This window comes from Cyrtonyx montezumae, unplaced genomic scaffold (assembly GCF_038088225.1).
Source record: "Cyrtonyx montezumae isolate F1298 unplaced genomic scaffold, pur_monq_1.0 scaffold_10, whole genome shotgun sequence".
NCBI classification, from domain to species: domain Eukaryota; kingdom Metazoa; phylum Chordata; class Aves; order Galliformes; family Odontophoridae; genus Cyrtonyx; species Cyrtonyx montezumae.
This window is the reverse complement of record NW_027071826.1, coordinates 36,052,241-36,076,571: the sequence shown is the minus strand read 5'-3', so window position 1 is coordinate 36,076,571 and position 24,331 is coordinate 36,052,241. Positions and strand designations below refer to the sequence as shown.

Below are 24,331 nucleotides of genomic sequence, written 5' to 3'. Positions count from 1 at the left end.
CTGAATGTAACATGATGCTGGTTAGCCTCCTCCAACAGCTAAGGATTTACATTACCAGTCCCTGTGTCAGCATGACCAGTTATGACATGATTCTAAAACACAAGTTGTGATTAAGCTGCATGCAAGCTACACATTAGCTATCATTTCTCAGAAGAATAGATCCCAATGCACTATAGCATGACTCAGTTTAAGTGTATTCACCAATGCTTATCAAAATTGACAGTCTTTCAGACAACCTCTTAACCACTAAGACCTAACTTTTGATTTTGTTCTTTTTTTTTTCTCCAAAGGCCACAAATTTAAAAATAGCCTAATGCTCTCCGAATTTTATTTGACATTTTTTCTTTATATCAAGCTGAACTTCTCACAGTCATTAGGAGATTTAAGAAAAGTGCTGATTTTCCAAAGGTACTTAGAATACACAACAGCAGATAATACCTTTCATACTACATGTAGTCCTATAAGCGTGACTATTTTTTTTAAGTAATGGGATGCTTTTTCCCCCCCAAGATGTTACTTTCCTCCACAGTTTTGCATTAAAATCCAGGTTTATCAGAATCATACATGTAAACTGAAACTTTTTGTTTGATGAGAATGAAGTACAAGCTGCCTCTTCTGCAGTTACCACAATAAAAGTTGATGAAACAGCATGTAAAGGAAACTACTACATATGCAATCAGCACTACTTTATACAACAAGTCAAGAGACTAAAAAGTATCTACAAGTTCCTGACTAGCAGCACCTGATAGTTTATGTGAATTATGGAGTACATATTCTATATACAATTGTATAGAAATATTAACTTACTGCCATTACAAGAATTGCTGGAAATGAAACTGCATAAAATTTTGTAGCCATAGATAGGCAATTACAAAGATGGATGTAGAAAAATGAAGGGGAAATAAGCCTGGTAGAAAGGAAAAAAAAATGCAAGTTACAGTAGAAGCTGCGTACTCTGGGATTGACAACCTTTAGCTAGTATTTCATTCTTGCTGTTGCTGAAGTTCTCCATCGAATCTTCTCTTCCACCAGCTTCTGCACATCACTCCATAACAGCTGCAAACATCAGAAACTAGATCAGAGGTAGGATCTTCCTTCTCCAACTGGCATCAAAACAACATGCAGTATTTAAAATAGACAAGGAACTTAGCACCAGCCTGTTCACAACTTAGCTGGATGTTTAAAAGACACGACAAAAAAAGCAGACATGAAAAACCTAAGTTTGTAATTGTTATGCAAAAATGCATGACACTTGGCAGCCATAAAAAAACTGAAGTTCTATTTTGAACCAGGTAGCTTTGCAAACCCCTGGTATAGGCAGAGCTGTACCGTATTCAGAAGCTGGAAAAGTCACAGAACAGAACGAAAAGCCTTCATTGCAACACGCAGGAGAGTTGGAGATTGGGTGATCTGACAACTAACACATATGCCAAAATATGATTTTGAGTGGGCCACATCACAGAGAAACTATCTGAAGTGATCATTATTGAAATAACAAGATTTGCTTTGAATCTCTATCTCATAATTTTAAATGAACTACTTTCTACAGTGCTTTTACTACTACAAAAATAAACAAAAAACACCACACTGTGGAAGACCATAGAAATACTAACTTTGACATATGACAAAGAAGTAGTTACTTTGAGCTTAATAGACTGCCACAATATATGCATCTTAATAGGTAAAAATTCCCTTCAGTTCTCCAATTTTCTTTTAAAATCTATTATCATATATATCTTAAGACACTGATCTTTACGCACCATGAAGTACAGCAGAGACACCTGATTTACAAGGAAAAAAATAATTCAAGTATGGCAAGCTATTTGTCTATATTAGTGGGTTTATTTCACCGCATATAAACTGCTTTACAGCTTTTGTAGAGCCCCATGCCACCAAAATTTGACTGCTTACTGTATCTGAGCTTAGCTATCACTACAGTAAAGTGCATTGCTGATCTGTCTGCTTTTTGTTGTATTTTATTATTATTTTAATTAAAAAATGAAGGAACTGAAACTCTCAAAAGTAATTCCTACAACAGCGAGGCTATGAATAAACCAGACTGTGAAAGCTGCAAGTCAAAATCTCAAATAAAGCTGGCAACAACAAACAGATTTTCTACTTTTGTTTTTAATGCAACTATCGGTAAGTCGTAAATTGGCCATCAAAGCGTGGTAGCTTTATACACTATCAACCTTAGCTGTTTTCTTTAATATGCAGGATCATTTTATTTATACATATATTTATATCTACATACAAATACTTCAGAAAAAGAAAAAAATATATTTTTATTAAAAAAGGCTCTTCTATTTCATGAAGTAAGCCTCCTAAAAATATGGCCAATATCATATGAAATTTGTAGTTATTAAAACTACAGAAATACCATACTGTAAAGAAGGATTTGAAAGCTAAATTTTTATCTTTTCTTATAATTAACTCTAGCAAAGTGCTATTCAAATATTTCAAATCAGTTAGGTGGGGTCATAAACATGCTTTTAAAAAAGGCCAAGCTTTCAGGAAAAACAAAACAAACGTTTTTCTTATTTCCTAGGTAAGTTTATAATTCTATCTACAGAGAGATTGAATTCATAGAATCCTTGCATCTAGACTCACTACTTAGGAGAGCAGCAGTATTTTCTTTCCTGGTAAACAGCCTGTCCATTTCGTAACACGTAAGTACCTATTTTATGCTCAGTTCTTCCTATTTAGTTGATGATTAGTAGCATGCCATAATTCCTTGACCTTGCAAGTGGCATCTCTTTCACTAACTCTCTATGCTTTTGTATCAGATATTATCTTTTTTTCTTCCCACTTTCAGAGTAGCTATTGTTAGGACACCCACCCAGCCTCCTTTATTTCAGAATAGCTCAGCCTTACTCTAGTAGCCATATCAGAGCAGAGGTGTGTTGTTCCACTCCAGAAGGCTCTCCATTGCTCTGAGCCACCCCCAGCCACAGCCCCCACTCTGGGGACACTTCTACTGTAGGGTCCTGCCACAGATAAAAAAATTGCACACCAGTCTCAGAGACTCGGTCCAGCAAAATATGTCCAAGTACAGACTGATCTAAGATGAGTGCTCCAAAAGTAATGCCTACTATTTTATTATGTTTGCCCATAATGTAGGAGACGGATGCTACAGGTATGGCAGCAGAGGCTGAACTTTCCCATCACTATTCTGTTACTTGTTCTTGCCATGAGACAGATGGCAGCAGAAGGGCAATCTGACAAAATGACGTCAGACATAGAAATATGTATGAAGCAAAGTTGTGTAACTGAATTCCTCCTTGTAAGAGAAATGGCACCCATGGACATTCATTGACACTTGCTCCACTTGTTTATGGAGTCCAACCAATGGATGTGAGCACAATGAGCTCACAGGTGGTGCATTTTATCACTGGCCAGCAGTGATGTGAAAGACAAGCCATGTTCAAAACAACCCTACAGATTTTAAACCCTCCCCCCACCTCACCCTCTCCCTCCCCCATTTAAAAGTCAACTAGGAAACTTAGAATTAAAACCTAAACGGCAACAGGAGAAAGTGAAGGAGAGGAGCTTTCTCGAATATCCCAAACATTATTAAGACAACTATCTTCCTTGGAGTACTCAGAAATGAATTCTAGTTTTTTTCTTTTCTTGATAGTTTTGCCAAAATACAAAGATTTTATATAGAAAAGTACACTGAGAAGACATCTAAAGAACTCCAGCAACCAACTCCAGGTTCATGGGCCGAGGGGCAATGAGAAGAAAGAAAGTTATAAGACAGAAAGGGTCTCATAAACCTGATCTTAGATGACACTGATAACATTCTCTATATAGAGAGTAGATTTTTAACGGGAAGCATCCCAAAGGATACAGGAAGGCAGGTTTTAACTGTCAAATGTAATCACTCACATAGATAAGCAGGTGCTTAACTCTAGTGAAGGCCCTATGGCAGCTTGCCTGAGTCAAAAGACAGGATTTTGAGACATTTTTATATGCATAATAGAATTAAAACACTTGAAAATAATTCTGTAGGGCAAAATGATGTTTAAACTGCAACAGCTTAAATACAGGGCCATAGCAGGAAAACTAAAAGTATATGCATAAGTATGAAGGAATTTAAATCAATCCCTACACCTATGGTAATGGAATTCAAATGATGTGAAATTCATGGCTGTTATTGTGAAAGTTATCTTATCACTTTAGATTCCATAACCAGGGAAAAGAGTTTCTCCATACATTTTTCGAAGAGGCTGCAGAGCGTGAGAATAACAGATCACTAAATATGACTTCTGCATCAGAACCACTGTCCGTGTAAGAAAACTGATGTAAGCTTTCCTAAATATGCAAAGCCAAAAAGAAGCTATCTGAATATGACAGTCAGGTCAATTTTATCTATTTAATAAATAATTTCAAATTGAGATTAAAAACAGCAACACCAAAGGAAAAGGAGACAAAAACAAAACCAGCCATGCTTGAGAACATTCAAGCAATATTATGATATTCTACTGCAGCAGCAGAATAAGGGTATTTTTTTAGGTCATGATTTTCAGAAACTTATTTTCAAAGGCTAAATATTAAGGAGGGTATTTTCATTTTCCTTTAGGAAAAGGGAGTGGTGAGTATATATTACTTTAAGCTGCCACTGGTTATATTATATACATAACATTTTAAAGTTTTCTTTTTTAATTTACTCACATTACAAAAAAATAGTATTTCATGCTTCTATGCAGCCATATTTGTAAGCTGTCTAATACCTACAAATAGATTTTAAGATTTCTCTAAGAAACCTCCTTGCAACAACGAAAGGCAAATTATCTCAGCTGAGTTTATCTCACTGTGATTCCCATAGGTGACTCCAGAGAAAAAGAATACTTCTGATCTAGTTCTCATTAAGCAAATTACCTTGAGTTGGAGACCTTTATTTAATCATCTATTTCAATCATTCTTAACAACTTAAACTTTTAAAAACATACATTCAACAGAGTACATATTTTAAATATATCAGCATACCTTTATTTTTAGAGCAATGATGGAAAGAAGTCTATATTAGCATTGGGTGACCAAAAGCTCAGATCCAGTGTGTATTTTTGAAGAAATAAAGCAAACACTATACTGATCTGCTTTTTATGGCTCCATTAATACTTCTCAAACTGCAAGAAATTTCTGACACTAGGAAAAATAACTGTGTGCTTATAAGCAAATTTACAAATGCCAAAGAATCTGTTTCAAGTTATTTAATAATAATGATTAAAAAAATTTTAAGGGTTTTACATTAATATAAAAATGCAGAATTTAAAAATATATAAATGAATATACATACTACAATACACAAAAATAAATTATGTCATAAACAGCAACAACTGCTACACAAAACGTTTCAGTTCTTTTTCCTAAGCAATGGATACTAAGATCAGGAATATTTAAGGCCACTGTTTTGAATTATGCCTTTAATACATTGAGTTTAATTTAACTCGAACATTTAACTAAAATCTCACTTTTTCTTGAACCAGAAATGAACTAGAAGCAGGTTTTTTTGATATTCTGTTAAACTTGAACCAAACATAAAAACAGTTTCAGTGAAATACAGAATGGCTCGGGGCGCTAAGGAAGGAAGAAGAATTTCTCTTCTATCCAATGAACATTTATGTCTATAAAATGTAGTACAGTTTGGTTGTTTTTTGTTGTTCTTGTCATTTTACATTTTTTAAGCAGTGTGTAAAACGATGTTCATGTGCTGCACAAATAACACAACCTTTTGTCATAAAATTTTGTCATAACATTTTGTCATAAAATGCTACATGTGTAGGTTTATCTCATTTAATTCAGAAAAACATTCTTCAGAATCTAACTGAATGAATAAGTTCAGAGGAAAGGGGGAGTAGGGGAAAAATGGTACAATTCTTCTTGTCTTCAGGAGTCATATTGAGCATCTGAACAAAGATAATCAATTCATAAATACAACATTTTATATGAGTGAGTATTCATTACTCATCACAACTGCCTAGGAATTAGATTTAAAAAAAAAAAAAAGATAAAAGTTCTTACAGCATTAAGAAGGGTAACAAATTGCATTTCAGAAAAAAAAATGTAGATGTATACAAAAGAAAACAGGATAAAGCATTTGTTTATATTCTGACTGCTTAAAAGTATGGATTCTAAATGCAAAAACCATTGTATGCATGTGGGCATATACTCACTTTAAAGGTCACTAAAGAAACAGCAGAAGTGTAGAGCCTGCTGAAATACAGGACATTAATAAAAGTAGCTAGCAATGACTTATTGAAAGTCTACAAGGAACATAGATTTGGATAAAGCATACTTTCACAGATGTACTAAATTGCAAGAGCATCCTGTTCAAAGTATCAGTCAGTTAATTCTTCTGACGTTTCTTTATAGCCTGCTTTGAGACTCAGTACACACAGTGCTAGGCAAGATCCGTAGTTGTCAAGAAATCAAACAGAATATAACAATTGTATTTGGCAAGCATCAGGAAAATATCTCATGCTCTCTGTCATCTACTCCACCTTCAGATGATTCATTTACAACCAGTTACTAAATGATGAAACAGTAAATGCAAAGGAAATAATGAAATGCAGTCAATGAGCAATCATTCAATACAAGACAAATGGGGGAAGTGGGGGGAGAGGGAAAAAAAAAAAACCGGACCAAAAATGTGGAGGAATTTACAGAATTCAAGCCTGAAAGATCATTGCTTCAAAAGGCATGTATGTGTAAGAAACACAAGCAAGAGTGAGGGGGTAGGAGTGCTTATGTTATTAAGATACTTCCTGCAGTCATTAGAATGCGTGAATTACATTCCAGTAATTTTGTGAACAGAGCTTAACTTTCCTTCTTACTTAGCACCACTCTTTGCTACACTCCCTGCTAGAGCAAAGCACCAAAATAATAAACTCTAATACATGTGTTTTTGTAAAATGCTCCCAAACTCAAAAGATTATTTTATACTGAGCACATCTTATTGACATTCCCTGGAATGCTGCCACTGTACTGAACAGCAAAAACTAAAGACCATTAGTTACCAGTTGAAAAATGTAATTGTTTTAACAGTTCTGTGATTTTGTAGTATGTTTGAAATACATGAACGTGCTATTATTTTTGACTCAAAGTGTATGTTTCAGAACATAAGCAGTTTTCAGAAATGTATGGTTTCAAACGTACTGCGAGTGCTAACATACAATGAATGTTCAATTTTCAATTTGTGCAAAATAATTTTAGATGTATCAGCACTAACTGCCTTCCTCCAACAAAGCTTAATAGTTCAGGTTCACATAAATTATTTCACACTGTAACACAGTTTAAGAATTATCCATGATTTAATAGCTACAATTACTAATTGAAAAACAGAGGTTCCAAGTGCATGTAAATTACTTTTCTGGAATCTGTTAGGAAAAACAGGTAAAAAGCTAAAAAAAGCATAAGAAAATAAAGAGAGCAGAAGATTGAAAAAACTGGAATGAGACAAAATTAGTGGAAGCATCTAAGATCTGGATGTTAATTTAAAATACAAATAGCGTAGTAATAGAGAAGAACAAACACCATAAAATATTTTGAATGAAATAACTTAAGAACATATTATAATAGTATTGCTACATTAAAAAAAGTTTGAAGAATGAACCTGCTGTCATACTGCTAATAGTGACACATCACAGCACACATACACTTGTTCTTGCCAATATTCCAGCTCTTGTTCACGAGATCTTGCATCAACAGAAAGATGCCCAATACAGGTGACATTCCAGAGCCATCTTTATCATGGCCTAAGATGATTACTAGGTGGCTTCACAATGTTCCATGGGGTACTAATCACAGCAATACGGAATTACGAAAACCCAGATTTCCTAAACTCCCTTAATTGCTTTTTAGGTTGCTCTTCCTGAAATACCTCTGGCTCCCTACACTAGTTTTCATGCTGCCACCCTTCCAAAGAAATATAATCCTTCTCAGATGAGTATCATGCACATATAATGAAAGTACACATTTTTCTATATTTGCTTGACTTCAACAACTACCAAATCAAGCTGAAATGAAGATAATCAAGGAGAAAGGATGCATGATACAGATGGTGCATAAAAATCACCAACTGCTGCAAGCATTCATAGACCAGCTGCACAGTGCTGAGTGATGCTTTTGGGTCTGTGAAAAACAAACAAACAAAAAAAAAGAAGCTCTGAGTTATAAGATCATTCACTGTTACAGTTACAGGACAATGAGCAATCTCCTTGCATCCTTCTAACAGAAGAAGCTTACATTCATGTCAAATATGACTGCCACATAACACCACTCACAGAAGTCAAAGTCACTTGTTAACATGGAAGAATGGAATGATTGCTCTCCGGAAGTTTGAAATCCCAGACTACTATCAGTCACCAGATAATCAATTAGAAATGGGAAATGTAAACTAAATAGAAATCAGTGCATATAGAGACATTAAATACATTGCTTCCTATGTAACACTGCAATTGTGATATGCAGGGAAAAAAAATTTTTAAAAATCACTAAGGCAATGGAAGTTCTGAAGACAGATCAAGAGTGAACAGATATATACCAGTTCTGCCCTACTAAGCCAATCTTAAATAAAGAAGGAAAAGGAGTACATTCTATGGTTAAAAATATATATATATTGACTAGCATTGGGCAGGAAGGTGCAAAAAGCACTCTTAAGAACAGAACTTTCTTAAAACCAACTAGCATTTTTCATGGAAAAGCATACATTTAATGGCAGAAGCGCAATGCAAATATTCATAAGTATTCTACGAAGTATTCTACACTTAGTCTGACAGGTAAAATACTTCTATAAGAAGAAAAAGAGTGATACAACTACAGTAAAAGATGACACAACATGATCCTTTAATACACATTTGATTGAGAACAAGGTTGTAATGCCTTCAGATAAGGACAGATTTCACTGTTACTGTTATGTTTAAATTTTATCTTGTAAAACAGTCCATGTTTTACATAGAACTTGGTGTAAAATGTTACTGAATTTGCTGAATTGGGCTAGGAGTAAGACAGTTGCTAGCAAAAGGAAACATAATAGCTAGAAATGTAATGGTGCAACTTTGTAATATTCTGTAATATGCTCATTCCCTCCAGCAATAAAGTAAGATTTCTGTTTGATTTTCAAAGTCAATTACAATCTTTCGTTTTTTTCCTTCTCAAGTGGACAGTATACTACACAATCCTTTTGCACTGTCTCTAATACATCATGCCTCTGAACCATAATTGCTGATGAGCTTTTTTTTTTTTATTTTAAGATTTTTTCTGAGCTTCTGTTGTGGTTTTCTCAAACTATTTTCTCATATTTCCTAATCTAAAATCAGTCTTTCATGAATGTAATACCAAATACTGTTTCTAACCTTTAAGTGTTACCTACACTAATAAGTTACTAGATTTGATACCATCCATTCAACTCTATCCAAATACAAGTTCTTCAAATAAGCCCAACTTAACGAGCAATTTAACAATTAGTGATCTGTTCCTAGTATTACATTATTGAAATGTAATCAAATATATAATTTTACATATTTATTTTGGCAATACATTATTTCTAAGAGCTATTTTCTCTGATCTTACCTCCTTAAATAATTCCTCAACATTTCAGTCTTAGTTTGGTGTAAAAGATTAACTTCAGACATAAAAAATGGTATAGATTATCAATGATACTTGAAATTTGATTTTTCAGGTACTATAAAAATGGTAATTTACAGACAGAAAATATCCATCAGAAAACTACTCATTCACATTCAATGTTTAAGATCTGGAAAGTTAAAGTTAAATTTAGATCGGTTCATGACTTAAAGTTACTTAGACCATTAGAGGAAAATGTTTCATCCAAAAAATAAAAATACAAAACACATTGTAATAAGCAGAAAGACTACATGCTGCTTCTGCAAGCAAGAAAGATGCTAGACTGAAACTTCAGAAACACACAGGAATGGTTTAGCTTTGATCTTGGTAAGAAGAGCCAAATAAAAAGCATACTCTTTTGGAAAGGTATTTTTCTTTTCCATTGGGGATCACATGTTGATTCTTTAAATATGTAGAAATAAAAAATACCTATACACAATTTCAGGTGCCTGTTCAATAAACCTAAAACTCAACACATACAAGCATTTTTCAGAGAGTATTGAGCTTCAGAAGCTTTTCATAGATAAAAAACAACAACTTGCAGCATTTCCAATAAAGGATCAAAAATTGTTTTAGAATATAGAAAATCCAGTATTCATCTATTCTAATAAATTGCAAAATTGCAACTCATAGATGGAATGGATTAGATTAAGTGTGAAACCTGACTTGGAAATAAAGGAAGGACCACCAAAAATATTTGTACATCTGAGAAGAGTCAAGGACAAACAACAACAACAAACCTGTAAAACAGGTACACAGATTAAAGACTTTTTTTTCCCCAACCAGACTTGGATAACAGAAAATAGTTTTGAATTCAAACATTATGCATTCTACCCAGAAGCGGACATAAAATGCAACTCCAGAATGAAAAAAATCAAGTAATAAGGAATAGTTACCAGTTTTCCTCTATTCCTTAGTTACTTCTCCTCAATCTACCAACACTACCAAGTCCATACCAAAATATAAAGCTCAAATCAACTTTCCTCTACTGTCTAATCTGCCCCAGTAATTGAACAATAAACCCAAAACAACCAGCTAAACAAACAGGTGCTTCAGACAGTTCAGTTTACAGGTCTGCTTTACAGTTTACTTCTTCATTACCCTCTGACAAAAAATTGAACAGAAGAAAAACAAAAAACTTTCATGTAGTTTTAAACATTTGTGTTCCTTTAGTTAGGAAAGAAGAACTGATTCTCTAACATAGATACAACCACCACCTCTGATAAATCATTAAAGCATGAGCACAGTGCAAACAGTACTTTAGAAACTATATATCTACAAGTATATACACATACATCCAGACTCACAGTAAAAAAAAAAGTTCAGATCACCCTTCTAAATTTACAGTGCTCTGTAACATCAACTACACAAGCAAGCCAAACAGGGTCACACACACAATAAATAAATAAATAAAGGAAAACGATAACAGCAATTGCTCTGTGTCTTATGAATTTATACAGCATCGTGTTCAAGGGATTGGCAAATTCTGATAACAAATGGTTTTCATCAGCCATGCAAGTTGGTACATATTTACATGTGTCTACATACAGGGAGGGAAAGAGACTATTACAGATGCTGTAGTTATCTGCTAAGAGATTCTCAAAATTTATTCCCTGTGAATCATTGTTTCTATTCAGTACTAAAAGGTCACCCCTACTTATAGCAAAGACCAGGAAAAATTGGGCATTACCTAGTTTTAGTCTAGTTTTAGCTGTATTCTGTTCTACTCAAAAGTAAGATTGGCTATTTCTCATCTGTGACGCAGCCCTTCCACATGTTGCTGGACAGATCTACTGACTTTCTGCTGCCTAAACGGACAGGTTATGCTCTCATACTCATTGCTACTACCCACACATTCTCATTTCTTCCTTTGCATCATTTTAACACTTTCTGAACTCTTATGTGAGCTGACCCAATTCAATAACTCACCTTTTTGCTAGGTTTCTGAAATAAATAAATTCACAAACAGTTTCAGCAGTCATAAATAGAACAAAGTGAAGTGAGAACAGCGTTCAGGAAATACAGTCAATATCTTCCAACTGCAGGCTGTTAACAATGGCTAACCCAATTTCAGGAAATCTAACTGAATGCTTGGAAAGCTATCTCCATATCCTTGTACTGTTTTGGCCATGAGATCCTCAAAACTATGCTTTTTTTTGTTTTGTTTTAAGACATCCATCAAATTCTTAAGCAAACAGAGCACTTCGAGAGTTCCATCTGTATAAATAAATCACTACAATTTAGAGTACTTTAGCTGTCCTCAAATTAATTCACAATCATTACTGAAGTTGTGTGAAAAATAAAAGAATCTCATCTGCAACAAACTTGCCCTGAGATGGTTGTGAAACTCAGTTTTGAAAGTTCAAGAAGCTTTTGCAATCTTCTCATCCTTACCATAATTACTAATGTTACTGATCATAACAGTCTTTCCTATAGTTGCTTCAAACAAGACGAATGTCATAAGAGACATGGGTTATAAGTTCACAGTTGAATTCACATTTCAGTAAAGCTCATTTCACTCTATAAAATCTTCTTTTAAAAAATTGTTTAAGATGTGTTTATTATTATTCATTTATTTATTTAGATGTATGCTACATTTCCTGTATAAACTTCAAAAGCATATGAACATGTAATATTACATTTTTAATATGTCACTATTTGAGAAAACATAGCCCTGGATTTAGAATATCCCAAAGTACACAATAATTTTCAGCTTTCTAGTTGCTTACAAGTCTGACAGAGAGATACCTGAGAGAAACAGGCATGTCTGTAACTTCGGTAGAAGCTCTGCTTATCATTGAGATATGCATGCAATATCTGCAACTCGTACAGATGAAAGGATCTAAGAATGGAGATAAAGGACTTGGTCCTCATGACAGAGGATAACGTACATAATGTATCTATAAAATAATTTCACTTTTTAGAGGGGATAGGGAAAGAAAAGGAAGGTGAAACAGGTTTCTGACTGACTCAGTTTGTCAGCAATGTGACAAAGAAAAAGGTGTTCTTCACAAAGTGTATGCACAAAATATCTAGCAAACAGCCTGACCTCTATATTGCAAAGTTTGCCTTTTCCAGCTGACATTCATCTACCATTGGAAGGGTAGTTTTCAGTTGTTACTTAAGTAGCACAGTTCTTCACCTAGTTTCTCGACATTTAGCTATTTGCCTTGGTGGAAGCAACACCACAGAAAACAAAAGTAGTATTTACTCACCAACAATAATTACTGCTCAGATTAATACATCCCAGGATTCTTCCTCTTCACATCCATTTTGAAGCCTAGTTAATTCTCTGAAAACAGAAAAGGAAAAGAGGATCATTAGTTTTCACTCTTTTTCTTTTAAATCTTTATGTTTTCATTCTTTAGCCACTACATGCATTCAAGAGATGCATGTAAGCATCTTTATTTTAAAATAAGTTGCTCTGTTTTATGATTTATGATTAGACAACTGACGTGTGCCATAACTCTTATGAAAAACAGTAATCAATAAAAATGAACAACCTCTTCCATATTGCACTATGAAAAAAAATAGCAATGTCCTCTTCATTTACTCCATCCCCCTTCAAAAAATAAATAAATAAAACACAAAGTATAGTCTTTAAAAGCAGCTGGGAAACAAACTCAGGATGTGAGGGAAAAAGAAAACAGTGGTGTAATTCTTTGGATATATATAGCCAGGCATGGGTGGGGGAGGAAGAGAACTGCAAAAAAAATTATAGGACTAAAGATTCTAAAACATGGTCTCAAATGCCAAAAATAAAATGAGAAACTACTCAAATTGAAATATTTACTACAAAGGCAAAAAAAGGGATCTACCTTTAAATGACATATAAGAAAATTGAACTGTCCTGTACTATTTGTTTATAATTGTGCGTAACATACATAGCAGACTGTACATAATAAGGAAGAGCATTGCCTTCAATAAAACCTTTGAGTTATCAAGGCATGGAGTTACTACATCACCTTTTAACTGTGGTCTCATTACCTCAGAACAGCTGCAGACTACTGAACTAAGTGTTGCTTGCTGGCTATTTAAGAAAAAAAGCAACCAAAAGCTGCCAATTTCAGACTTCAAAATAGCATAAAATGGATACTGAAAAAGTTAATTTGTGAACCTGACTTCAAGGAAAGGGACAAAACTGAGGAAGCTAGCAAAAAGAAAAATAAATAGGAAACCAATTAAAGTAACAATGGTACCAGGAATGGGAGTGAAATGAAAATGATAAGTGCATCTGCTGCCTTTTACTGCAATGAGAATTCTGCCAAATTAATCTTTCTGCTTAAAATGTATTAAGTGACCTTACATTTCACAGGGAAGTTGAACAACCATACTGGCAATTGTAAAATAATTTCACAAATAGCCACATGGATTTTTTTTTTCTTTTAAATCCTAATTCTGTACATTTTTATTTGTTATAAATTATTTAAAATAACCTTCACCTATAATGTCAGAGCCCATGAACTTCCAAAAATGGAACATCTGGTGGAAAGAGTGAGATGGCCTATTTTCATTTCCACTTGAGATTGGTAGTTCAGCATACTTAGCTAGAGCAGCACTCAATAAAACCACGAGGATCATAAGTAATAAGGATCTCAGAAATCCAAACAAAAACACAACACTGTTACCATACATAAAGTTTGGGGTTTTGTTTTGTTTTTGTTTGTTTTTTTTGTTTTGTTTTGTTTTTTAGCTTTCCATTAAACTAAGATCTTTTTATTGCATCTCTCATCAAAGAGAGATAGAATCACTTGAGTTGGAAGGGACCCTTAAAGGTCATCTACTTTAACTTGCCTGCAATGAATGCCATCAAATTAGTAACACTACTTGCTTAATGAAAATGGAAAATTGAAACGATCACCTAAAGGTCAGTCAGCAAGCCAAGCAAAACTGAGTATGGAGGCCATCTGTTCCAAGAGCAAGCCTTGCAGTGAAGCTGCTAGAGCACAGCCCACAGTGATGATTAATTCTAATTTCATGAGGCATCATGCTTTGTCTTCTTAGAAGTCCATATTTACAACTCTAACAACAGGTAAGCAGCATACTGTGCAAGACATACCTATGGAAGAATAGATTTAGGCAGATGGGCTCATAGTAAACATGAACTGTCAGTGTCAACATGTCACAGAATCTCAGAAAATTCACAGGTTGATTTATCTGCAAGCAACTGAACCAAAGACAGTACAAAAAGGCCAGAGTCACATGAGGCCAGATCCGAAGTCCAAACAAGTTGTGAATACTGTTAATGTACTTTGAACGGAATTTTAAAAATACACAATAGCAAGAGAAAGGAATTCAAGGATGCCAGCCACACCACAGGGCCCTGAATCTACAAGGTGTTTGATGAAAACATTCACAGTACTTTAGGAATACAGAGGGGAGAAAAAAATCCAAATACATCAACCCTCCTTTCCTATAAACCAATTGGTGTATGTTAGAACCATCTGAGAAGAAAACAGATATGGGTGTTATCCAGATCCCTGATAAGCAGTCTAGTTATGTCAGGAGTTCTTGTCAGCACTAGAGAGTATACTGTATTTTTAATTTGCTTTTATGAAACTTAAACCACTATTTATTGCTCCAAAGACGTAAACATGCTCTTCTACTGAGTAAAATTATTATTTCTTTCTGTTCAGAAGCAAACAGATCAGATTTTTAGCAAACTCAGCAACTTGATCATTTCAATGCTGGTGCTATTATTTCAAGTATCTGGCAGGAAAGTGTCTAAAACTGCATTCAGAAAAAAAATATTGCAGGAAAAGAAACAATTTATTGCAACATTACTTTTAAAAACTAAGCAACAAGGACAGCTAAAATGTTACAATGGACTTTTTTTTTTCATGTTTAATAAACAAAAACAAACAAAAAATTATTCCTTCTGTAAATCAAGTGAAGCTCCAAACTGTTTTCAAGTTTAAAGACACAAGAGAAAATTAATTTTATGGGGGAACAAGAACAGTTATTTAGCTTCAACAATGAATTTGATTTCTTACACCCTGCAACACATCTGTCTGGTATCAGTGTTAAGCTGCTGACACAAAGCAGGTTTCTTTAAACAAATGCATAAAGAAAATACAATCCAGGGGAACAGAGGTAAAAAATAATTTTTATATGTATAAAATAATCTTTACATATATTAGTCTAAGGCTCCTTACCATTAACAGCTTAGGAAAAGCTACACCATACTGAATTCATAATACTAAAGGATGAAAGTCATCACATCTAAGTTCTCGAGCAGAGAGAATAAAGGCTCTCGTGAATTAGCCGTTATGCAGTGACGTGCAGAGGATTCTTTCTGTGCTCCACTTCAAACAAGATTTGACTACTGCAGGTTTGAGAAGGACATGCAATTGTGCAATTGAATTCTACTTTAATCAAACAAGATGCAGATTCAAAAGTACTACATTCCCCTCAAAGTTCTGAAAACAAGCCCAGAAGCATGGGGCTTTTCTTGCATTCATTTTTCTATGACCAGGTATAACTTTGCCACTTTGACTACTTCGTTCTTGGTTTATGTCCTGCTATAAAGTCACTTTATGGTATCAGAAATTTCACACACTGGTTTCTCAGGGAATAAGCCAAGAATAGCCTAGAGAACTGATAGAGAATAGTATATAACTAATGGATTTCTTTCATGAACATATCTAAAGGCTGATCTAATAACTGTTATTGAACAACATCCCAAATATGAAAACTTTCAATCTATTTGTTTGTGAAGAGGCAGGTCATCCTAGACGTAGCAAGCCAACAGGATAGTGAACTGTTTTCCTAAGTTCTTTCCCCACTCCCTTCTTTCAAGAGGCATTGACCCTACTATTTGACTAATTTTTCCCTTTAATTTCAAAAACACATGGTTCTCACTGACATATCACAATATTCCCAGAAGGCAGATTTGGGAATATACCCATCACTGCATTTCTCACTCCACAAAGTTTCATGCATGCTATAACAAAATTTCTACCACATTATACACTTGTATGTGTAACGCAGATATGGAGAAAATTTGGGAAAATGTAGGAAGCATTGGGTTTCCCTTAGCTCCCTCCAAATCAGAAGAACATAGGCTGTGATTCATTTCCCCAGAGTTCCACTTCTTCTCAGCCATGTGAATTGCCATCTGTGCTTCACAGATTGGCAAGTTAAAAATCTGCTGTCATATGTATCACCAATGAGGAAATTAAAGGCAAAGACCTCCCTCTTCAGTAAAATAATTATAAATGGCAATCCAGATATTGATTCCAAAGTGAGGAGAAGAAGCACAGCTAGTTTAAGAATTACAGGGGAAAAAAGATGGCAATCAGTAGACCACCTTCATAGTTTCCTTCTTTGCTATAAACTAATGACAAAATTATGAAGAATAAAATGAGCTGGAAACATTGGAATGTAAATAAAAATACATTTCAATTGGTGACACATTTAAAGGGAAGCTTCATGAAGCTAGATGTATTTGGCTTGGAAAGCACAGATGTAAATGGTGAAGCGGGAAATTTTGTTAGAAATATTTATGGATTATGTGGTCATTTTGAGATCTAGAGTAACTGAAGCCAAACACCCTGAAATTATCCACATAACACTAACATGAAACTTTTATAGTAAGAGAAAGAAAAGAAAAATTACCTAAGAAGAAGATTTAAGTGGATGAGAGAGAGGTTGTTTGGTTTTGATTCTTCTGTTTGTCTTTTGCCTTTGACAGCTAGAATTTTTCAAAGCACCGAATTTAGTATTAATGACTCACAGAATAAGGCTTTGAGGTTGCAGATTGTGGACGTAAGTGAATTTACCTCTTGCCAGTAATGGGGTTGACTTGGTTTTGTTAAAGTGAACCTGCAAGTTGGCATCAATATACTAGTGCCAGAAACTTTGCTAAACTGAAATACAATCATCATATTGGAACAAGCCTTGAAATACTCTTGGGAAGGGGTCAACTGCACTCTTCCAAACAGCCCTCAGGAACAGTGTCTATGGTATCATATAGCCAGGAATACTTCCAAATGATATTGTGTATGCAGCTACCTGCTTTGAAAGCTGAGAGATTAAGCAAATGGGCAAGTCTCATTCCTTGCCAGCTGTCCTCAAGACCAGACTACGGTTTCCATTTATTTGTGATAAGGCCTGATAAGGCCAAAAGGGATTTGAAATCAAACCAACTTAAGAAAATAGAAACTAAAGAAAATAGAAACTAAATGCAGATAAATCTGGAGGAGTACACATACACGGAAAAACAAAAACAAAACAAAGTAAAAAAAAAGCCCACTAAAACAGTGCTAAATTGAAAAGTAGTAACAACCATCTTTAGAGATCTAACAAAACAACTAAGGGGAAAAAAAAGCAGCAAATTTAGAAGCAGCAAAGGCCTCTGAAAGAATGAAAAAAATCCATCAGGAAAGTGGAATTAAATTCTTAAGTGATAATACAGACAACATGAAGAAGAAAGAAATGCTTGAAATGCTGGCAAAATCCATTCTCTTCTAGTAAGTTCAAGAAATTCAGTAAGAAACAAACCCGTGTTTAAAATTGAAAAAGGAAATTATTTGTGCAGTACAGTTTCAAGAGTAAATGTTACAGCAACTACATCAAAACTAAACTATACTATAAAAGAAAAGGGTAGAAAGATAAAGTTTGATAGTCTCAGCAGGAAAAAAATCTAAGATGAAAATCAGCAAGCTTCACAGAGGAGGAAAGACAGTATCATGCATATCACTGAAAACCAACAGTGATAATGAAAATGCAACAAAGAGAAAAATGGCTGTAAGCTAAAAGAACTTTTTTTTTCCAAATCTTCTATTTACATAATAAAGAGAGGGGTCTTTACTATTAAAATGTGGGAGTATTTTAAACTCCAGGATTAATCTCAGCCTATCAAACTATAGATATAAGGCAGATGGTTTTCTTTTAAAATTAATAAACACGTACCATACTACCCACCATAAATACCAGTTATTCCTACAAAGCACACTTCCGTAAGGGAAGTGAACACACAGGACCAGTGCCAACAGAACTAAGAATCCATTATGTATTAAAATAATTCATACAGTAGATTAAAAGAAAAACAGCATTATATTTAGTGCCTTAGATTTCTTCCCTGTTCCTTCCTGTCTTCTTCCTTTTTGTCCCTTCTTAAAAAGCTAGTAATTCAAACCTGCTCACAGTGAGCTCATGGTTTGATATTATTGCTATGGGAATTATACTAGAACTCATACATAACACCATCTTTTACTCCAAGTTTTTCAAACAATAACCAAATAAAATGCGTAGCACTTATTTCCAAAATATATCAAAGAGCTTCAGTGACTCTGCTTTCATTAAGTGATTAGTCAAATAGCAGTAAGGCGACACTAACAAGACTGTGGTCAACTTCGTTGCTGTGATTCAGAACCATACAAGCAGCTGTGCAGATTTCAAAGATGGTAGCAATTTCACTGCCACTGCCAATCCATGGGAAGGCTCTGAACAGCTGCCAGCAGTATACTGCATCCAGAAACCTGAGAGAAAAGGAAGAGACACTACTTCTTCCCTCAGGGCTAGAGAGTTGCAGCTTCCTATTTATCAGACACATGCTAATCAAAAGAAGATGCTCAAAAAATAAAATAAAATAAAATACAAAAGTCAAGAAGACTGTCAGAGCTGAGACACTAGCAATTAAGATCAAAGAAGAGGTCAGAGATTTTCAGTAATATACTCACTTCACAAAAACCTAAATGATGTTGCCAGAAAATGTTAGTTGGCTGATGTTACCTGATATGAAGGACGCTGAAAATTTGTTTTTAATATATTTCTATCAGCATGAATATTACACACAAAATAATATGCAATTTGTATGTTTCAGTACACCAGAAGATACTGTTGAGACTGTTCTTTAATACTACATGCCAAGTTTTATAGTGCCTAAATGTTAGAGAAAAAACATCTACTAAAAATAAGGCACACTGCGTTTCAGAGAGATTTCGGGTCTTTCAAGTTGCTCAGTTTCACATCATCATTTTGTGACATCTTTTCCATACACGTACATGCCCATAAACAGACTAAAATAGTGTGATATTAAGTAGAAACTATTGCTAAATGTTTGCATGAAGATTCCTTCTGAAGTGGTTCTGTCGCTTTCTTATCCTCCTCTTTTACTACACATTAGGCAATCTTGCATTTCTCTCTTATTCTTTTGACGCTTCATTTACAAAAGAAATATCTAGAAAATTATGCATGCCTTTCCTACTCAGTAATAAAAAGAAAATATCTCCTTCAAAGCTATGTATTTAGAATTAAAGAATCACCACGGTTGGAAAATGCCTCCAAGATCATCTTAGTCCAATTGTTTCCCTACCACAAATATTTCCCAACTAAACCATGTCCCTTAGTATCACATCTGAACATTTCTTGAGCGTCTCCAGGAATGGTGACTCAAGCACCTCCCTGGGCAGCCCATTTTACTGCCTGACAACTCTTCTAGAAAAGAAATAGTTCTTAATATCCAACTTGAACCTCCTCTGGTGCAACTTGAGGCCATTGCCTCTAGCCCTATTGCTATTTAGTTTGATCAAGTTCAATTTCACCTTTTTCTCTCTTTCAGCCTGTGATGTATGAAAGAAAACAGACTCCCTGCAATGCATTTACTGTGGGTTAAAGGCTGCACAACTGAGTCCTTCATTCATTTCCAGAGCAAGTATGTACACGTAGTAACTCAGGTTCCTCTGTACTATCAATTGACCATGGTACCATCTGAGTGACCAGTATTAGACTGAAGGATAATCTTGTTTTCATACAGAAAAGAACTTCCTAAGTTACACCAGTTACCTGTGTTTTCTTTCATAACAATATCACATAGGTCACCTTTTCCCACAGCAGTGAGGAGGTGCAGACAAACATAAGGAAGTCAAGAGCTTAGAATTATGAAATTGCCCTTTCCACTAAATCTTGACCCCTGTGTAACAATCAGAAAGGATAAGGCAATATATACAAAGAAAACAGGGAAGAACAAGGAGAAATATATGAATAAATAAATAAACATAAAACTTTGAGACTTCGTTAAAAAATGAACACTGAGATGGAAACATAAGTCTGATGTAAAAGCACATTTTGTAGTAGTCTTCACCATGAGTGGTTTTACAGAGATGCAACTTGACAATTGCTGCCCAACACTAAACTCATTAAACAAGGTAAAGAAGGACAAACCTGTTTACTAATCTTTGTAAGTCTCCATCAGGACTTTTTATCGACAGAAAGTTTAAAGCTGAAAAAGGACTAGAACAAAGACTGCAGAGAAAATGTTTTGTTGAGGCACAGACTGCATCTTCAAGAACTGACGACTCCTCCTTCCCAAATACCTCTTCTCCACATACTGACCAACTAGACACACTAACCACACTTATGCCACCAAAAAAAAAAAAAAAATTAAAGAAGGAATATCTCACCTTGATTTACACATTCCATAAGAAATATTTCACATTGATACGGGCCACTTAGTACACCACAAAGTGATTTTTTTTTAGAACACTGATTTTCCTTAGTTACTGTCACACTGATTTTTGTGTTTTCTTTGTATTGTTATTTTTTTCTTAAGCTTGTTCATAGTAACTGTGCACATCTGGGACTGTTTACCTTCATAATATAGTAAAGTCTTCACACAGCACATCTAAACACAGCTGAAGAATTCTCAGATGAGAATTCACAGCTCAGAACATATTTTTCTCTAGAAAGACATTCAATCTAGTATATAAGTTAAAAAAAGAAAGTCATACGTCATATTCTAAGGGGACCACTGGATACATTTCAACACCAAACGATGGCAGTTAAAATACCAAGTCAGTACTGTTTTCTTGAGCAACAACCAAGAAAAGATATATGCAAAAGCTCATTCCATACACTTTCATTCTAAAGCACTTACTATCTTGGAAAGCACAGTTACAGCTATCATCTTTTTTGATAAGAAATGTCTTAGTGAGATAAAGAAATAATCAATCTACTTATGGTCGCTTCTGCCAGGGAAGTTAGAACGTCTAAATAACAATGTCAAAACACATTTGAAAGAGACTTCAGAAGAAAGGCTACTAACAGAGGTTATCAATCTAATGATACTTTGTTTATAACTTTGAGTGCTACTTGAATGACGGAATTGTGACACACTAACAGGAAGCGAGCAGCAGTTACTTTACTGCATCAGGGGTCCATCAACAGAATACCCCTGGATACACCAAGGTATTCCTGAATTACACCCACTACACCCCAACTTCTCAGCAGGAAAACAATAACCTTCACGAACTCCCAGGATACACCCTTGCTATCTAAAACAGTGTGAACATATTGTAAGATTTCACATCAGTGTCATGAGAAAATATATTTAAACTGTGAAGAAGCGTTTCCATACTTACATTGACTATACAAACATAAAGGAAGTCAGAGATGCTCTGAAAGATCTATACGCGCCCTCAAAACAGCACTCTGAAAGTAAGGGATGCAGTTCTGCTTCCTCTTTTTCACATCTATTTTCAAAAATAACTAGGCACCTGATGGCTTGGTTGACACTTCTGATGGGACACCAAATGGCATCTCCAAACATTAGCTGAGCTTTTCTAGAAACAAAAAAATAGGTATATAAATATACAAAAAAGAGCATTCTTCAAGAGCAATCACTTCTTTCCCTTCGTAATTTGTGGGAAAACAAATGCAAAGTTTTATACGGATGTCTTCACCAACACTGTATGACTTGGCATATGCTATGACATGTAAACCTTTACTGCACTGTATCAAGGCTCATCTTCCAACAAACATAACTCTCTCACAAACACTCTCTAAAAAGGGGACTCTGCCTGAAAGCATGGGATATAATTTAGCCAAGTCTACCTGGTCAAAGTACTACAGTAGAGATCCACAAGATTAACAAAATGTAGAGTCTGTGTTCTATAAAAGAACTGATGAAAGATTAGTTTGGAAAACAAACAGAACATCACATTAACAGAAACTGCAAACAAAAAAGTTTATATACTTAAACTTGTCTAAATGCTGAGCCAACCTGTCATAAAAAAGGTTAAATGAATCAAAGTGTTGGGTTGTCTATTGTCCAGAAGAAATAGTGAACTTACCCACTGAGTGCAAGTTAACTGTAATAATTCAGCATAAACCCACAGGCACTTAACCTGAGCATTCACTTAAAAGTCCTTCAAAAGATAAACAACTTTCTCAAGTAAGATAAATAAATAAATAGATAGATAAAAACAGGAAACACTGCAATCATGTTTTCAGACAAATGAGACACCTTCATTTCAAATATCAAGTTTTCTTATTCTACCTCCCTGAGCAAGGTGACACCATCCCTGCAGAAATGTTGTACTGCTTCCACCAGTTCCCTGCTTTTTGTAATAGCTGTCACTAGCTCCTGAACAACTCACTTGACTAGAGGTCTAATGTAGCAAAAAATCTCCTTACAGTAAGTCTAGTAGATACCAAAATCAACCCATATTGCACAATAAAATTGTTATCAAATATTATTTTAACAAGAGAATCATAAATACAAAAATAAAAAATAATTTACCGACAATCATAATTCTGTATTGCATTCAAAACATCACCTCAGAGCAGACCATCTCCACACTACATACACTGCAACAGCAAAAACTGTTCATTCTCAAGTACACAATCATATAATGTGTGAATATCCATAATGACTGTCAGAGGCAGATGCTCAGCAAATACCCAAGAAGCAGCAAAACATCAGCCTAGCACAGTGTAACAGAAACACATACAGATTTTTCAAGTATGCTTCACATTTTATCATCATAAATAAGAACAAGGAACTAAAGACAAAAGCTCCAGGCAATTCTAATGAAAGTTCATTTTGAAAGAGGTTGTGTTGCTTCTTTGTCAACAAAAATCTCTTTAGAAGAGATTCATATTATCAAAATATTCAATTATATAACAAATGCATTTAATAAAACAAAACCCACTACATTCTATGAATGAAACAATAAGCAGCACATCGGATGTATTTGCTTAATTACATACTTGCTCACACACATTTCCCCCCCCCCAAAAAAAAGAAAAAAAACCCCAGAGTTTGAAAACTACTTGTACTCATACAAATCACTAAAAATATTAATAAAGTTATTAAAAGACTATGCAAGTTCTAGCCAAATTATGGTCAAGCTCAACATAAGAAATTTAATACAAAAGATAAACCTAAGGAAAACTGTAGAAATAGAATTCTTACATTTACTTTATAAAACCTTTTAGGATACTTTGAAGAAAGATTTTAAGACATAGCAAGCCAGAATTAGCTTCCATAAGATCTTCACAGCAACATTCTCAAGTCCAAGTCTTTTCCTTGCAGAATTAATAATCTCTTGATGATATTTATTGCTATTACTGTCTTGCAAAAGCAACTCTCCAATATTACAGAAAACCATTCACCTTAGAACTATAAAGTTTTGAAGCAAGTACAACAAAAGCAGACTCTTAAGGAGCATTTACATTCAGAATTAATATTACTACCATAAAGCAATAATTACACATTTCTGGGGGGGAGGGGGGGGGAAACGAAAATTGATTGCAACTGATTTAGCAGATAGTCAGAAAATCACCACCTTGAAATGATGCATTATGAGCTGCATAATATGAATTAACATACATATCATGACAAATGACCCAGAAAGATCACTCATGTTTAAAGCTGCCAGATATTTCCTTACAGAAGGAAACATACATTTTTCACCTTTCC

At 34.6% G+C, this 24,331-nt stretch overlaps 1 protein-coding gene across 4 annotated transcripts in view; it reads right to left on the bottom strand.

The window, feature by feature from the left end:
• Positions 1–24,331, bottom strand: part of FUT8 (fucosyltransferase 8) — a 74,197-nt gene that overhangs the window by 45,173 nt on the left and 4,693 nt on the right. For 3 of the 4 annotated variants that reach the window (XM_065754942.1, XM_065754945.1, XM_065754943.1), the window contains exon 2: positions 12,843–12,919. The gene's annotated coding sequence lies outside the window, so the exon portion shown is untranslated. Of the gene's footprint in view, positions 1–12,021; positions 12,148–12,842; positions 12,920–24,331 lie in introns of all 4 variants that reach the window. The other variant, XM_065754944.1, reaches the window with a different exon arrangement.